The sequence below is a fragment of the Grus americana genome, chromosome 5 (assembly GCF_028858705.1).
Source record: "Grus americana isolate bGruAme1 chromosome 5, bGruAme1.mat, whole genome shotgun sequence".
NCBI lineage: Eukaryota > Metazoa > Chordata > Aves > Gruiformes > Gruidae > Grus > Grus americana.
The window spans coordinates 11282495-11297948 of record NC_072856.1 but is presented as its reverse complement, the minus strand read 5'-3'; the positions used below and the strand labels follow the sequence as shown (position 1 = coordinate 11297948).

The window sequence follows — 15454 nt, the reverse complement described above, 5'->3', positions numbered from 1 at the left end:
GAAAATACTTCTCACCTGACACATCTATAGTCTGCCTGATGTTTTAGAATATGTTTTGTTTGGACACCTCTTTTTCTGCCCAGGTTCTTCTTTCCCCTGCAAAAACATAGAAAACTTGTTCAAGAAATGCAACTATTTTCCCTCAAATTAAACTTCTAGTGCTTTACACAAAGGTGAGAGGCCAAATCCACAGCCAGAATTTTTGAGGCGGGAAGGACAGGGTAGCCTAGCTCAGCTGAGGGCTATAAACACTCATTGCTTAGCTTTTAAATTAAAGAGTAGCTTCTCTCTTTCAGCTCTCCTATTTCTAACCTTATCTTGGTTGTTGTTACAGGTAAAAGCCTTGCAGCATTTGCACTCTGAGGTATCTGGGTAGGTATCCTGTTTGATGGTTTGGAGGATGCAGGTTTAAAAAAAAAAAAAAAAGGCTTAGAAACAGAGGTGGGGGGAAACATTAAAATAGGTATTGGATCACAGCAGAGTGAGGAATATTTGTGTCAGAAGACAGACTGCTACAGCCAGGTCCCTATCTTTTGCAGATGTACTTAGCTTTGCATGCTGATTAAAATCCTTTGAAGCTGATAGGACTGAGTAGTTGTGGGTGAATTTAAGCTGATACTTAAGTCCTCAAATGCTGGATACTCCTAAGAATGAGGTTCTATCAGAAGCCACCCTAGCTTTTTTCTTGTTTCTGTTGTATCCTTGATAGATATAACCAAAGCTGGAATTTGTTGAATGTTCCAGTTCTGACCCTGATCTTCCAACAACCCATTTAACTACTCACATGATAAAGTTATTTGTAAATGTTAAATCTTTGCAGGATTATGATCTAAAGAAGTATTAGAGCCTGATCCAACTACTTCAGAGGCCTGCCCTAGATTTTGGTGATCAGTGTATCAGAGCTATACTAAAGGGATTAAGATGCTGCCAGTGCTTACTGAAGACAGAGTTTTCTGAAAAGCACAGTTCAGTGTTCTAGTATTGACACATCCAGAGCATGTGATACAACGGTGCATGTTATATACTGTATCTCACCATACTTAGGCTAGCATAACTCTGATGCTTTACAGTGGCTCCAGTAGCCTTCACTTTATTTATGCTTTCATAATCCAAATGCTTAGCAGTGTAAATATTTCCTCCGTGCAGCTATACACAGAGAGATGTATTTACTTATATAATGTGTGAGGCTATGTCATGAAGAAACATAAAGTTTTTACTAGTGTCTGAGATGAGCGTGTTACCTGCTGCAGCAACACGGAGGCGTTAGGCAGGCTGCCGTGGCCCTGTCCCAGGGACTCTGCCATGCCCAGAGCTCTCCAGGAGACTAAGCCTCTCTTTAGATGAGGGCGGCATTGCAGAAGTAGATTTACACTTTATAGGACTTCACCAGCTTGTATATATTAGGCTTTTGTAAAAAAATAAAGGAAGAAAACTTTAGAACCCTTTTCCCACTGCTGGTACAGAAATAGTCTGGGGTCATCGTCTTTCCTCCATCCATTTTTATCCTTTCATTTTGTTTCTCTGCCTTCCCTGTGTCAGGAGAAACTTTCCTTTGTTTCACAGGTGTGGCAAGCAGGACTGGGGAAATGATACAGGGAGAGATTTGGCACTTTTTTCTTTCTTTCACCAGCTGGCAGGAGATATAGTCTGTGGAGTATTGCTGAAATGTGAACCAGGTGATTGAAGACCAGGCAAAAAAAAAAAAAAATTGTGGTGAATCCTTTTTATGTGTGTGAGAAATCTGCTAATGAACCAGAAAGGCAAAAGACCCAGTAAAAGCAGGCAATGTGCTAGACTGGAAGACTTTATCTACCAAAAAACCCCCAAACAATGTATTTCTTTTTCCCCACATGGTTTGCAATTTATCTCAGGACTACAGAAATTATGTTCTTTTGTCTGATATGATACAGTCCTGTTATCATGTGTTATATGGCCATTCCATCCAAGCAGCTTTGCACCCATCACAAACACACATTAGTTTTGCTTAAGAACGCTAGGGCAACAACAACAACAAATATTATCACTTCTATTTGGTGGTGAAGAAGGTGAGGGTCTGTGATGTAGCTATGCCATACGGACATGGAAAATTTGTTGCATCCAGAAAACAAGTTCCCTTGCCAGATCTGAGTCTGGCTTAAGAATACTTCCTTTCTCTTTACATGACATCATCATGAACATATTGATATTAAATGGTATAAAATCATCATTCTTGTGTAATACCTTTCATCTCAGGATTTCAAAGCACTTTACAATCATTAATCTGTACCTTTTAACGCAGTAATCACATGAGTAAGGTCTTCCTCACACAGAAGAAACATTTCTAAATACTTTCACATCCTGTTGAAGATGAGAGGAGAAGAAGCCAAGTTCACCCAGACAGGAACTGGGATTAAAACTTAGTGCATCTGCTCTCCATAAGCATCTTTCTTCCTTTCAGATACAAATACAGATCCAAAAGTCCAAATAAATATTGAGATATAGGTGGTTTTGGTGCATATCTGAAACCCGATGCTGCTTGGTTTAAATTTAGGATCTCCAGCTGACACAGGTCTGTTCTGTTGCTTTGTAGAGAAAAAATTCTGTCACGTCATGCATGCAATCACAGCTGGTTTGTTTGTTTTACAAATGGCTTTCTTCACAAGCTGGATTTGTTCAATATATATTACCAATTATGGCATATTGGTCAGCAGTGTTTGGGACAAGAAGAATGCTTACCCAGATGAATAGTCTTCTCCCATTTGAATGACTATAGTGACTTCTAATCCACTCAATCACTCTGTATAGAGAAAGTATAGAAACAAAATCAATGGGACAAGAACACAGCTGAACTCAGAAAAAGCTTTCAGAATATTAACTGCAAGTTACTGGAAGATTTAAATTCTTCATAAAAGACAAAATATTGCTGTGACTTTTCAAAGTCAAACGTTATTTGTCATGCTTTGTGTTCTGATTTTGCCCTGGTTTTGTTTTAGGGTCATATTTGTTTGTTCTAGAGCAGATGGGCTTAGGGCCAGTATAAACCTGGACTTACTGTCCAAGAGTCAAGGGTGTCAAGTCTGTGAATGAAATTGTTTCTTCTGATTGATCTCACTCTGCCATAGAAATCCACTGTATCAGGTTTTGATCCCTTGCATAGCTGCTATGTATGATCCAGTGCAACCTTTCACTATCTTTTTCTGCCAAGTCTTGGCCATCTTTGTGCTTGTTTCTCATGACCAAAAAGCTGCCTGTTTGATATTATTTATCTTTAGAAGGAGAAGGGTTGGCAACAACTCATTACCAGAAAAAAAGTTGGCACTAAAGCTGTCTAAATATAACCACTTACTGAATTTACTGATTTTATTTTTTTTCTTTATATGGAATTACTTTTCAGCTACTGTATCCTTTCAGATTTGGGCTGCTCTGTTATTTTTGAATTTTCCCATTCGAGAACAGTATTTCAAGCATTTGAACATTTTCTTTTTACCATTTGTAGAAGAGTGCTGGGCTTTGACCCTGTCACCACCCGAGATGTTTTGAAACTTGCCCACACCTTTATTTACTGCGGACTGGATTACTGTGATTCCTGCCAAACTTCCTGCACAGACACTTCTATTAAAAGGATTTGTTGGAGTCAATATATTGAGAGCAGAACTTTGTAATATTTTTAAAGTTTCAAGTCACATTATTATTGATTCTTTGCATTGTGTGATGACGTTTCCCTCTTGATTCCTACTTTTAATTTGTTATATGTACAAAGATATGTTTACAGCTTTGATTATAGTCCAATAATTTACAGGATATAGCTGGGATGGTTAAAGAATTTTTCAATCAAGTAGCATTTTTATCTAAAAATAGGACTACAAATAGATGATGTACCAATAAACTGAAAGAAGGTATGGATCATGAACTTCAGAGTGGTTATTCTAAGACTGCTAGAGGCAAAATCAGACAAAATCTGAGATAGGTTGCAATAAGAAAACAAATAATTGATGGTAATGTAATTAATACCAGTTGACATAGTTTTATGGGTGATAGAGCTTGACAATCAACATGTAATGTGCATTTGTAAGTGTGGCTCATAAGCATACCTATGTTGATCTAATATATGATTCAATCATCCTAAGGACATTGGACATTCTAATTTAAAAAAAAAAGAAACAAAAAAACCCCCATATAAATGCAATATTAAATAGCTAGTTAATTGATAGGCTGAAAAAGTGGTTATAAGAGTAGATTAGTTAGCTCGAATTATTTCTCTCATTCCCACGAATTTGTTCTTGCTCTGGTGAAATGCAATGTTTTTATCAGAATCAACATGGAAAATGCTGATGACTCCAAGTCACTTATAAAACTTGACCTGAATAATTTGATAAGGCATGATCACTTGAATAATATGTGTTCAAATATTAACAACCAGTGTTTATGGAGGAAGAGTCTAACAAAGGCTAATTTATTTGTTTAATCCAAGAGTTAGCATTTATCACTGCCCACAAGTAAAGGAAAGGTGACTGCCAGTTCTACAATCAAGCAGAAGAAACACCCTAAATTTGGAAGCAGAAACTAGATACATTCAAGCCACAAATAACTTGCAGCAGCAGTTTTTTTATTCTGAGACAAGCTAGTTCTTGGTGCAATCTTCTTTGGTATGCAGAAACTTCTTTAATACTTGAGCCTTTTTCATAAAGACTAAAATATTTCTAAAATGGGTGCTATAATGCAAGCAGAAAGTATATGGTTGAAAATTAAAAGCCTGTGTTGGATAGGAAGTCAAGTTAAATGATGATGAAATTCCTCAGGTGTTAATCGATGTATATGTCTCCATTTGACTGTTATTTTCCTTCTGAATATCAGTAATCTCTTCTACCAAGGGTATATTCAACGTGTTGAAACAGTAGAAGACATGGCTGCATTCCTGTTATTTTCTATTTCCATGTACACATACAACAATTCACACAGAAGTTTATCAGAACCAGTGAAAGTAGTGAATGGTTTTAAAATAAGTCAATACTTTGGGTGCTTTAATGTTCAGTTTCAGTAAAAAGCATGACTTAAGATTATCCATTTACTTTGCATGACTATGGCATTATTGTCAGATGAGGACAGGATCAGATCTGTATCTGGGCGAGTAGTAACTCCTAGCCAACGGGACGTAACTGAGTTTAGAAATCACTTATCCTGTACGATCTACAGCCTTACCTTTTTGTCATATGTGAGCACTTCCTGAAAGAGCATTGAAGAATATAATTTGCTGTAAGAAATTACGTTATTTCTTATCACCCAGATGCAGATCTGATCCTGCAGCACTGAAGTCAGTAGAAGTGGGGTGAAGCTAAATGAGTGTTAGTCTTGTGAACTTTTTGTATGTGCAAAAATGTGCTCATGCTGCATCCCTCCAGGTTAGGAGACAGAGTTTCCTGTGGGGCTAGTGACATTTTTTCAGGGCCAAGTTAGGGAAGAAGCTTTAATCTGACTTGACACTTTGGGAAGTCTTCTCTCGCCCCTTAGTAAATCAGCAGCTTATGGTGACAAGATTCCCAATTTACTACCTAAGAGCGAGCCTCTGATTATGTGGTGTTGGTCCTTCTTTTGGAACTATTTCTGATACAATTGACAGATTTTTGCTTCTTGAGCATTTCTTAATCAAAGTCCAACTGATATTATTCCTTGGTGAGTGTGTGGTTTTATTGTTCTGACAGGATATATATCAATAGCAGTTTGTTGTGTTTCTTAAGTTGCCTTGTCTTGATGAAGTTTGGTTTTTGTGACCTCCCTGGAAAGGTAGACTGAATTGCCTGTGGATGGGTTGTGACCAAGCTGAACTCTAGCCAGTTTGCTCTTTGCATCCACTTCCTGTATCAGAGTAGAGGGGAAGGTGAAACTAAGCAAGTTACCCTCCACAGAAGAGGGTGAAGGAGCTGTTTAAGAACACAATACAGAGACCTTGGAAGTAATACTGGTGCCCAGTATTAGTTTACTTTTTGTTCTGTACTATATACATCTCATTTCACTCCATCTAATCTAAAAACTGCATTTGCATAATGAATTTTTGTTAAATAAAAGGTATGCTGTTGAACTGTGTAATTATACTTCGGCTGACTTGCATGTATTTTCAAATCCTTATTTCCTGATAACTTTAAAGGAGATGGAGTTTGCCAAGGTCTCTGTTTAATTATTTCACCTATGTTTACGTGGGGAGTTTTCTTTTTAATCCAATTTCCTCCCTCTTTCCCCCTCTTTCCTCCTTCCGTCCCTCTTTCCCCCTTCTGTCCCTCTTTCCCCTCTGTTGCAGAACACAGCTGCAGGCATTCAGACTTAGGCAGTTGTCCAAATCTATTTTAAAACAAAATTTTAAATCAAGGCTTTTTGCAGCTATAGGGCGAGGGTCACATGTACTTTCCCTGGGTCAGCAGGAAAACTTGTGGTGACATTGTAGACCCATCTCTCTCTCCTCTCCCAGTAAATATATGCATAAAGTAGAGCTATAAAAATGTTTATTTTTCAGGAGAAGTTGAGGTTACCTCGTCCTTTATAGGACCAGTTTAAAGAACTTTGGCTCAGAAAAAAGAGGGAAGGTAGGCATAGCTTACCTAAGAACCTTAATTTTTTTCCTGATTGACAGTGAAGACTTAGCAAAGCATGTGTAGATTTTGCAGTGTTGACAAACAGCTTCGTTATTACCATAATAATATCACTTGATATCAGAGGCAGAGAAAGGTAGAACCTGAAATGCCATTCAGAGATGGGAGAAATCATGGCATTTTGTGGATACTGAGATATACAAAGCTTCTGTAAGCGCTAGTTCATTGTTCACACCTTCTGTCAGTTTGCCATACTGAACCCACAGTACACCTGTAATGATGTAGAAAGGTAGATACTTTGAACAAAACTTGGGGTAGAAATAGATGTTAACACATTTGAAGCTGCATTTGTAGCTGAATGCATTCTAGTATTTTGATTTTTTCCCTGAAGTTTCTATGGTAGTTATCCTTGTATGTGTTTCAGCTGCTGTTGAGTCACTTTGCTGTACTGCTGGCTGTGAAAGTGAGAGAACAGCTTCTGGAGATGAAAGACCAGCAATGATAGCATTGGAATGTGACCTCGGACATTTATCAGAATGACATTGTCTGTCAGATGATACGGCATTCTTATTTTTCCGACCACTTTTGGCATGGAATCAGGTCAGTTCAGGATGGGGGCATATATTGCCATGCCATGCATATACCCATAAATGGCGTATTAAGACTCTTAGTATGGAGTTAGCTTAGTTAATATGAAATAGGTTTTATTTCAAAAGCCCTCTCTTGTGTGTAGATGTTTAACGTGTTCCTCTGTCACTTCCAACCTGTTTTAAAAGTCTGCTTGAAAGAAACCACTGGGATTAGAGAAAGACTGGTTATTCTCTCTGAAAAAGAATTAAAATAAATATCAAATGAAGCTAATTTTCTTGCTGTAGTTCATGGGTATTTTTCTGCTTAATAGACCAAGGTCTCATAAACTGATTATTCCTTCCTGGCTCAGATGTGGGAAGTACCTGAAACAACAGAACAGAAGCTGTTACGTAAAAGATAGATTTTGAATCAATGACGTTACTTGGGTGTGATCTTCATAGCTTCCTTCTCCCTATCTGCAGTTGAAGATAATGGTGGCAAGTGTTTAGTGGATAGACTATGAGGGTGAAAGCTGCGACTAGGCGTAAAAATACATCAATTCCATTCTCAGCCTGGCCATTGGCTTGCGCTGTGAGCATTTATTTCCTTAAGCCACAACATCTACAGCTACAAAACAGGGTAAGACTCAAGAGTCCTCAAAATAAAAACCTGTCCTTTGTAATGCAAAATACTATTATTTCTATGGTACTATTTCTAAGATGTTACAGATTTGAGATTTATTTGCAGATTGTGTCCCTCTGGATATTTCAAAGGGTCAGGAATATTTGGGGGTTTTGTTGGTACATACAGATTGGGACAACATATGCAGGTGTCTTTAAGCTAAATGGTTGAAACGCCAGAAATTTGGTGCTTTTACATCTGGACAAAAGGAAATACTTCTACTGCTCTTCTTTTACTGTGGACTCTGGAAGAATTTCTGTGGTTGTTTCCATGATGAATCATGCAGATAGTAGTTATGCAGTAGTTAATGTTTTAGGATGAAACTCCATTCTTAGTTTTTGGTAATGCTTCTGCTCTTGAAAGGACAATTGAGATTGCTTGTGCTCTGTATTCCAGTTCCATCTCTGATTTTTTTTTTTTTTGCAGATGAATATACTGAATGATGTTTATGGATGAATATTTAAACAGCATTAATTTTTGTGCATAGAAAATGTAACAAGCTCTCTGATATTCTAGAGCTGAAAAATTAGCAGCGAGTTAGTAAATTAGTTGAAAATGACAATTTTATCCCGTTATGTCTTTGTATTTCTAAGCTGGTTTCTTATGTAAGCTAAAGTTCTTCATAACAATGCCCACCCCAGACCAAAGAAGAGCAGCAGGAGAATTATCTATGTTTCAAATCTCAGTCATAAGCCTGTTTGTTTGCTTTTGAAATATAATACTGTGGTAGAGTAATCACAGAAATAGAAAGCATTTCAGAGTGAATGAATGAGCAAAATATTCTTATTCTAGCTGAACAAGTGCCTAAGTGCTTCCAGTGACAAGGTAAACAATTTCTAACATATTCCTTATCTAGAAAAAAAGAATCAGTTTAAACAGTATTTTGACTCATCAGTTGGGTTTTGAGCATGTTCATAATTTTCTCACTAGTTTTGAACCTTGTGTTTGGGAAGGGCCTGGACTGATTGGCTGAGTCATTTTCTGGTGATTAAGTGGTATGTCTGAACAGGAAACATACTGCAAAAGGCTTAAGGGGGTTTATAAATAGAAAATGTTCTGAGGGAAAATCGTTACCCAGAAAGCAGATTCTATTGATACATGACTGCATAGATATTGTCTGTTGTATAAGACCAGTATTTTTTAATGGAATTTTTTTTTAAATACTTTAATTACTTAATATTCTTTCTTTACATCTTTATCTTACTCACATGAATGTATAGGGGCAGTACTCACTTTTAAACTTCAAAATTAACTGCCTTGATAGCTGCCCTCTTGTTTTCAGGGCCTATGCTTTTGATTCCAAGAATATATATATCTTTAAATTTACCCTTGTTAAACTGACAAAATCGTGATTTACTGTGCACTTCCTATGTGTTTTCTTCTGTGATACAGCATGTATATGTCATAAGTCATACATACGGAGGGAGCAAGGAATGGGACACAGAAGCTAGGAATACTGCTTCTGCCATTGTTAAATTAGTGAGTCACCCTTGATGAGTTTTCCTATTATTTCCCTAGTTTTTCCTAGGACTGTGATTTTTCTTTACTTTGTTCTTCTGGAAAGGTAGGATAACAGCTACTCCAACATTTCAGAACGGTATTTTACTACATGCTGAATACAAAGCATAATAGGATACTGTACGATTCCCTTGAAGTCAATGACTTTGTCCACAAAACCAGGAAGGGCATCTTTTTACCCCTCTCCAGTTAGCAGCAATCTTAAGATCCCTATCCGGTCATATTACAGTGTAACTCACTGACAAACTGACCATCTGACTGAAAAGAGCAGTTCTGTCATTGTTTAAAGAGGAGCTATGTTGTTAACACAGGAAAAGAAAAATATTGTGGACAAGTAACGGAACTAAAATCAAACTTTCCTAATTTATAGCTGGATCCAAAGCTAACCAAAGCCAGTGGGAGTCTTTCCACTGACTTCATTAAACTTTGCATATTTGTCCACAGAAGTGCTAGTAATACAGTCCAGCCAGGCCCTGGGAGAAGCTCCAACCCCTTGTTCTCAGCTGACCTTCTCTGGCCGGCGTAGAGAGCTGCTAGGGTGAAAATGGTACTATGTACGGTGCTGAGGGCAGGCCGAACTAAAACCTGAAACAAAAAAATGCTGCAGGAAAACTCGCACTATAAAAGAAAAAGTTAAATATAAATAACAGTAAAGGGTAGCAGTGTTATGGGTTCTTTTGCCTGCAGGCAAGTGCCTACACACTTATAAATAATGACATGCAGACATTAGTTTAGTTTAAGATGCTTATTGATGCTTTGTAGTCTAATGTTTTAGCCAAAACAGAAGGCAAGAGTGGGCAAGTTTCCAACGTCTGGGTATATTGTGAAATAAAAAAGTACATATAAGCTTTGTCTCTATGAGTGCACAGTGAAATGTACGTGTTGGCTAAAAATCCTACTACTGTACACTAAAAAAAAAAAAAAATTCTACTCTGTCACTGCCTGGAGTAAATGATAAAGAGAAGTGGCTGGGCTCATGAAGGAAACCAGCCATTTAATTCAATTAGTTAAAGATGGACATCTGCTTGAAATGTAGAACTTTTTTTTTTTTTAATTAAGGAAGTTTAATCTGTAAAGTTTGACAGTAAACCATTCTCCAAACCAGTCTGTTAGATAGTGAGTGTATTTTATTGAAATTTAATAAGTTATACATGTATATCTAAACTTCTGTTTACTGTCTGACAACAAATATTTGGCTGTTTGGATAACAGTGAAAGACAGTGATGTCTAGATCACCAGGAAGTATTGCACTATTGTAAATAGAGAAAACATTTGAATCCTGTGAAGTTATTTCAAATTTACTTTTTTTAATACTGAAAATACCTTTTAGTCTTTAGCTTATACATTGTTAAATAGTATGTTGGTGAATGAGTGATGCATATCTTGAAAGAGCACCATAAAAGAGCTCATTAATAAATTGCAAAGATGCAATATAGCTAAAACAAGCACTTCACATGCAGAAAGAAGTGCTTTCAACTCAGGAGGGTTGAATGGCAAAAGAAGAGTTTTCACTTGTGCTGAGGTTCACAGGTCAACCTCATGTATGAATTTTAAATAACCTATGAAGGGCACTTGAAATCTAAGTTCCGTGAACAACATGGAGCAATCATACAAGAAGCTGATGGACTAAGTTTCTGCTCAACAGGATTTCCTCTGGGAATGTGGCAGTTGTTAGATGTCTTTATTTCAGCTGTTGTGAAAACGCACTTGTGCCCAGGCTTTGTTTTCTCCCCAAGTGCTGCTGTTACTATTACAGAGAGTTCAAAGTGGTTTTGCTCTGTGTGTTCAGGCTCCTCCTTCACCAGCTGAAATCTGGTATTTCAAACTCTGGGTATGAACGAGCAGGAGAGGTGGAAGGATGCCAACTGCCCTGTTGACAAATTTGCAGATGCACAGGACCCTTTTTTTTTTTTAATTAAAGAATACCTTCTTTTTTATGCTGGCAGTGAGACTGGAAAGCTATTGGCAGGTGGTGCAACACTGAAAAGGTCTCTCTTTAGGCTACTCTTGTTCGTTTAAAGTTGCTAACATGACATGTTTAAATACAAAATCAGAGAGTTCATAAAAATATTTTACAGGTTGTCAAGGGCAATATTGCTTGTGCTGTGATCGGTGAGATCACATGAAGTAAGAAAATGCAAGCAAAAGAAATGAGGCTATCTGACAAGCCTTAGTGATACCCTGGGAGCTGGTGGCATTTTGTGAGGTGGCGGCTCTCTGTCCAGAGCTAAGGCAATAGCCAAGTGGTGGTAGGAAATGTGGCGCTGCAGAGCCTGCCATCTCATGGGGAGGCAGCACTGGTGACTGAATTACGTGCAACATCTTTGAAATCTCCAGAGCTTATGGCAGGGAGGAGAATGACCATGGCCTTATTCCACATCTGGTCTCAGCATGTCAAATGCTTGCTGTAAAACTTCTTTTGCTCTGCCGGGTGGGCTATAGAACTTGTCTTCCCTCTCATAAGCAGTGTTGAAGAGGGCTGTGTCCTCCTGAGCCACTTTGAATCTGGCAGATGGGTTTCGGTGGCACTGATGTCTGTGTGTGGCCTGTGTCCGTACAGCAATGTTGAGTTCCTCTGGGAGTGGAGGCATTATGTAAGGCTAAGCTCTTCCCTATAGGTTTATGGAAAACTGACAATGCTGGAAGGGGGCCAGTTTAACTGGGAAAACTGAAGTTGACTAAGCTTAAACAATGTAATTATCACATAAGGTTAAAGAGGTAAATGGCTTTAGGCCCCATTTAAGAAGCCAGGGATGAAAGAATGGAAACAGGAATAAGCTGCTTTTTTTAATGTGATCAGATAAGAAAGAGAAATCTTCAGTGCTGCTGTAGCTGGATATAAAATAAAAAACCTGAAGTTGCAGTGGGTAGTTATAAAGCAATTAAACTTTCAAGAACATATTCTGAGTAGCAGTTTGAGAACACTGATGTAATTTTTACCCAGAAAGAAGTCGAAACTTTTGAGGATAATTTTCCTAAGGTTAAGGTAGTGATTAGAGACCTATAACTCAACTTTATAGCACCAGGTTTAGAAAAAAGTGTCTTTTCTGTCTGTACTGTGGGTAGGCTATCAATGCCATGAATATCTTTAGCTTTAGCAGTTGTGTTGCTGTGCTGCTATTTGGCCTCTGGTGAGGACTGCAGAATCCTTGCTTTTAACAGATGTCTCTGGTTTTGTTTGTTTGTTTGTTTTTTGCAGTTGAGTGAGGTCAGAAGAAAAGTAGGTTATTGGTTTAAATGAGCATAGGATTGACTCCACTGAAAGGTAGGAGGCTGGATGAAATTTTCTTTCTTACCAATAAGCATAGTAGTGAAAAATGTCAATATGCATATTTCATTGAGCATAACCACTTACATCATGAACCATGGCAACAACTGAGTATTTTTAAACAAGTTTTACATATGCAAATATTTGTAAGACACACGAATCAGACTGAAATGCAAACCTACAGATCAACCAAATTTTATATGCATCAACACTTTTCTTGCTGAACTATATATAACCATCATATACACAATTTCTGTAGAACCTATACGTCCTTAGTTATTCCAGTCTTATTGAGAGTATCCTTTGGAAATCCATATCAACATTATCTTAAAGAAAGAGTAAATACGAGAGTAAAAATGTCAGTGACATTAATTGACATTTCCTACAGAATCCAGAACATGGAAAGGAACTTTAAAAGTTGTAATTATACATTGGTCAGAGTCCTAATTATGATGTGACAGTAAAATTCACATTTCTTTTTCTTCTTTGCCCAGACCACAAGTTTGCATTTTAGTTGCACTGTAATAGTCTCCAAGTGCATCATGGCTACATTTCATGTTTTTATATAAATGCTGATTGTAAATGGCATTAAACATGCCTAACTCTTGTTTCTTAGCAACCTTATTTTTTAAACAAAGGGGGGTTGAATACATATAATTTATTTATTTTATGCTGTCAAGACAGACAATAATGTATAACAGACAAAACTGATACCCAGCGGTTGCTGATTGTTTTCTACTATCTCCATAGAGCAAGCTAGAAATATTTGTGTTAGATAATTTTTAAAAAAAGACTGCATCTTCCTAGCCATTCCTTCCTGGCTAACTATGGGAAGCGAGGTCATCTCTTCTCTAATACAGCATAATGCAGCACAGTAAACGATCAGTCATTAGAATCTCCCAAAGTAAACTCTGGAATTGCCAAAGAAAGTACTCCCTTCCCTGAAAATGAGCAAAAAGAGGTTTGACATTAAACTTCTAACATGGGTTTGCTCATGCATATGGAGTCACATTCATTAAAGAAACTATTACAATAGTACAGACTAACTAGAAGTGTTTAACTTAAAAATGAAGAATAAGAATCTGTGAAACTGGAAGCATGGCAATTAGAAGTGTTGTGGTTTCATCCTTGAGCTAGGCAAGTATGTCTGAGTGTTCAGCTGTCTGAGAAACAGTAATTTCCCTAAAATATCACCAGAGACTAGCTCTGCACTCGGACTTATCATGATGGTCCTCACTGGTTCGAACTGTCTGTCATTCTTCCATTAATAACACTCAGGGAAGACTTTGTTCAGTAACACCCACAAAACATAAATAACATTTAATTAAATAAAGTCTCTGCTAAGATGTAATATGCTAACATCAAAGCATCTGGAAAGTGATCTTTGTCTCTGACAGCAGGTTTCCCACAGACGGGAAATAATCTCGGGTTCTTGCTGACAACACATACAGAATGGTTGATTTGTATTAAGCTTCTGTATTTACAGAAGATTCCCTTTATTCACTGACAGTCATATTCTAGGAATTCTTAACTCTTTTTAAGTGTGTGCTAAATACACAAGTATTTTGTGTTGGTTTTGTTGTGTTTGGTTTTTTTGTTTGTTTTTTTTTTCCACAAAATTTCCTCAACATCTCAATCACAGATCACTATATTTTTCTTCTGATATAATCTGAAGCAATCTAGCCGGCTGTTTTGCAATGTGACATCCTTTAAGCAGCTGACAGTTACCGCCTCATGCAGTTGTTTTAGTACCCTAACAAAGCAGAATCTATTTACCAGCTGTATGCAGCCTGGGATCATTTGGCTTGAAAGACTGTGCGTTAACTTAAATTTCTTTATCACTCTAGCTGACATTTAATTTTCACTGTGCTCTGCAAAGTCTTAATCTGAAATCAAGTATGACCAAATTCAGAGTACATTTTCAGGGAAGGTGTTAGCACAGCAGTGCAGGAAGGAAATCTTATCAGCTTTGCTGAGCTTGGTTGGTTAGTTTTACAGAGTCATTTGTCAGCAGAATCCAAAGCAGCAAAGCTGCAAGTACTAGCTAGGAAAATGAGGTCTGATCCAAAGCCTATTGGAATCCATGCAAAACAATGTTTAATTACTTGATCCTTTTCTCTCTGAAGTCAGTGAGATGTTGACATTTATTTCAACAGGAGAAGTAGCTCTATGCCTTTGATATTCTCTCATATGTATTTCTCAGGGTAGTGACTCCTGCAAATCAAAGCAGAACCAAAACTGTATCTGAGCACACAAACCCCACTGTCAGAAATGAAAATATATCTATGGAATAAAGCCCTTAGGGCACTGAGGACTCAGAATTAATAAAATGAAGACTTTTAGTGCAATTATTATGATATTCCTTAGGGAAAATATCCAAATATGTCCCTGTGGAAGACTAAATCTTTTAACAGCTGACTAAAATACTGGCTACAAGAAGGACAGGAAAAAAAAAAGAAAATCCAACTCTTTATAATAATGATTTATTCTACCTTTCATAATATCCATCTTATTTCATTATCTGTCAAGTCTTCTCAAGTTTCAAATACACCTTGCAAAATTATATGTGCCCTGAGAGAAGTTTCAAACTTTTTAAGGTTCTGGTTGTTGCTTTTCAGAACTCAAAAAAATGTTTCCATGATTTACAATTACATCACCAAATCTGACATTATCCCTTACATGAAGTGAAATGACACTGAGATGTGACTCAGTTGTAGGAATAAATATGGGATTATAATTTTATGCCTTGCTAAAATGAGAGTTATCCTAGAGAGTGTGAGGCTCATCTGCCTTCAAAGAAGGAAATTTTGGATTAATGAAGTGAAGATTGTGAAGAGGCTGGTGCTGGCTAGCTGGG

The 15454-nt window shown here is 37.3% G+C and overlaps 1 protein-coding gene across 1 annotated transcript in view; it reads left to right on the top strand.

Moving 5' to 3' along the window:
• The window catches only part of MICAL2 (microtubule associated monooxygenase, calponin and LIM domain containing 2), a 178020-nt gene that overhangs the window by 25902 nt on the left and 136664 nt on the right, over positions 1–15454 (top strand). Inside the window, exon 6 of the mRNA XM_054827869.1 lies at positions 335–372. The gene's annotated coding sequence lies outside the window, so the exon portion shown is untranslated. The remainder of the gene's footprint in view (positions 1–334; positions 373–15454) is intronic.